Here is a 3,152-nt window from a genome sequence, read left to right on the forward strand (position 1 = left end):
CTAAACCTAGGTGTGTTTAAGTTAACATGTGAAAACATAGGAATAAGAGGAGAAATTGAATTCATGTTTGTTAGATATCAGGGTAGAGATGATATAATCTTATACCCCCAAAATAAAAGTCACTTAGAAGAAACATTCATTAAATGAAATGTTATAATTATTTGTGATCAAAACCAAAATAAAGTTACAAGCAAAATAACCATCTAGGAAATGTTTATTAAAAAAAAAGAATGAAATAAAATAATTGTTTATAAAAGATAAATAAATACTTCCATTATGTTACTTTACTTTGTCTTCTTAAGAAGGCCTTTGAAATACATTCCTCTCATTTACTTCATCATTTCTTCCATTTGTTTTAGCTATTACACATTCAAGAGCAAGTTTCAAAGTCTCTCCTGACACCCATCTTGATCTTTTTGTAAAGTATTATAATGAAATATGAAAATATTTGGAGTTACAAAACCAGAAGAAAAGAACACACTTGGCCTTTCTTAATCTGGAAGAGATGAAGAAAGCATTCAAGCCTCGACTTTCAATATTGGTGGATTCTACTGGAAAAATAATGAACAATGCAGGAAGCATCAAAAGAAGATGGAAGGAATATACAGAATCACTAAAAAAATAATTGATCATCACTCAAACTTTTCAGAAGGTAACATGTGATCAAGAGTGAAGGGTACAGAAGGAAGAAGTCCATGCTGCACTAAAGGCATTGGAGAAAAACAAGGCTCCAGGAATTGATGGAATATCAATTGAGTTATTTCAATAAACAGATGTAATGCTGGAAGTGCTTACTCATGTATGACAAGAAATTTGAAAGACAGCTACCTGGTAAGCCAACTGGAAAGGATTCATATTTGTGCCCATTTCAAAGAAAAGTGATCCAAAAGAATTAGTAAATTACCAAGAAATATCAGTAATATCACATGCAAGTAAAATTTTGCTGAAGAAAATTTAAAAATGATTGCAGCAGTGTATCAACAGTGAATGGCCAGAAATTCAAGCTGGATTTAGAAGAGGACATGGAATGAGGGATCTTGGCTGAAAGCGGAGAATACCAGAAAGATGTTTATCTTTGTTTTACTTACTATGCAAAGATATCCAACATAGTGGATCATAACAAATTACCGATAACATTGTGAAGTATGGAAATTCCAAAACACTTAATTATGCTCATGCAGAGCCTGTACAAGAGGCAATCATTTGAAGAGAACAAGAGGATTTTGCATGGTCTTAAATCAGGAGAGGTTTGCATCAGGATTATATCCTTTCACCATACTTATTTTATCTGTATGCTGAGCAATTAATCTGAGAAGCTGGCCTATCTGAAGAGGATTGGAGGAGCACTCATTAGCAACATGCAATACGCAGCTGACACAGCCTTGCTTGCTGGAAGTGAAGCTGACATGAAGCACTTACTGAAGAAGATCAAAGACTACAGCCTTCAGTATGGAATACACCTCAGCATAAAAAAAAAAAATCCTTACAACTGGACAAATAAGCAACGTTATGATAAATGTAGAAAAGGTTAAAGTTGTCAGGGATTTCATTTTATGTGGATCCAAAATCAGTGCCCATGGAAGCAGCAGTCAAGAAGTAAAACGTTGTATTGCATTGGTCAAATATTCTGCAAAAGACTTTTTTTACTTTTGAAGAGCAAAGATGTTACTTTGAAGACTGCAATGCTCCTGGCATGGTACGTGCAATCCCCTAGCATTCATGTGAAACTTCACAATGAATAAGGAAGACTGAAGAAGAATTGATTCCTTTGAATTATGGTGTTGGTGAAATATATCATGTATTGCCAGAGAATGAACGTTCTGGTTACCTAGTGCCTCTCTAACAGAAAATATCACAAATGGGATGGCTTGAACAAACAGGAGTTTATATTCTCTAACAATTTGGAGGTTCAAGTTTGAGTTCAAAGTACCAGGGTCTAGGTGCTGAGTGAAAGCCCCTCGGCCTTGGGCTTCAGCTCTGCCTCCTGCTCCCAGCCCACTGAAGCTAGCGGCATCTGTTCATTCAGACAGCTACTGGCTGCTGAGGCTAACAAGCCCAAGGTTGACAAACAAAATGGCACAGTTCCAGTGTTACCAAACAACACAGCAGGTCATTGATTCAAGTCCATCGCAAGTCCCAAGAGTGGCAGAGTATGGCAGGCTGCTGAACAACTCGGCTACATTCAAGGTTCAAGTGTGCCATAGCTAGAGACCATTCCCAAAGCTCTTTCTTATATGCGGGAAGCAGACCACATACCCAAAGCAGCTATTCAATTGTTCCAAGAGATTCCATCATGGAGTTAATTACCAATGTCGCCATGGGGAATAACTACATTCAGCTGCCCTGCCACTCAACCAGGCCCAGCCAAGTGGACACACAAACTTAACCACCACAGTTCCACCCCTTGTCAACATGGCACCTGTACAGATCTTCAATGGGTGGTATCTGTACAGATCTCTTTCACTGGGTGACTCCAGTACCCTAGTTCCTGAGTGTGATGACCTCACCCCCTTGGCCTGGTGAGCCCTGTTCCTCTCCCTCTTGGGCATGGCAGCCCTGCCCCCTCACTCTTGGCCAGTGGCTATGACTCCATTCCACTAGTTCACATGAATGAGCAGCGCCACATTCCAGAACCAAGTTGGTGAAGGTCTGGCTCTTTGAAACCTAGGGGGCTGTGGTGGTTTCACCTCCAAAAGCCATGGTCCTACCCTTGAGGCTGAGGCCACCGTGTTTCCCATTTCCTTGGTCTCTCTGCTTCTGCCAATTAATGCCCAAGGGCAACCCACTCTGCCAGAGATCTTCCTGTCCAAAGGACATTTAGCTTTCTTGCTCTGTGGGCTGGCCAACCTTTTACTCCATCTCATGCCAGTCTCTTCCACCAATTAATGCCCAAAGGCAATCTACTCCACCAGGAAGCCACCTACCCAATGGCATCTGGCTTTCTCCTCTGTGGGCTGATAAGCCTATTGCTGTTTAATGCTAGTCTCTGGGCTCTGCTACTGCCATCTCTCATGCTGGTCTTTCATGCTGGTCTCTCTGTCAGTATCTCTCTGCCAGTCTCTTGGCTCTGCTGCTGCCATCTCTCATGCTGCATGCCAGAGTCTCTCTGCTGGTGTCTTGGGTTAAGGACACACTCCACTCCTGTTTCCACA

Source organism: Orycteropus afer, unplaced genomic scaffold (genome assembly GCF_000298275.1).
Source record: "Orycteropus afer afer isolate SDZICR_OR568_19922 unplaced genomic scaffold, OryAfe1.0 scaffold00998, whole genome shotgun sequence".
NCBI lineage: Eukaryota > Metazoa > Chordata > Mammalia > Tubulidentata > Orycteropodidae > Orycteropus > Orycteropus afer.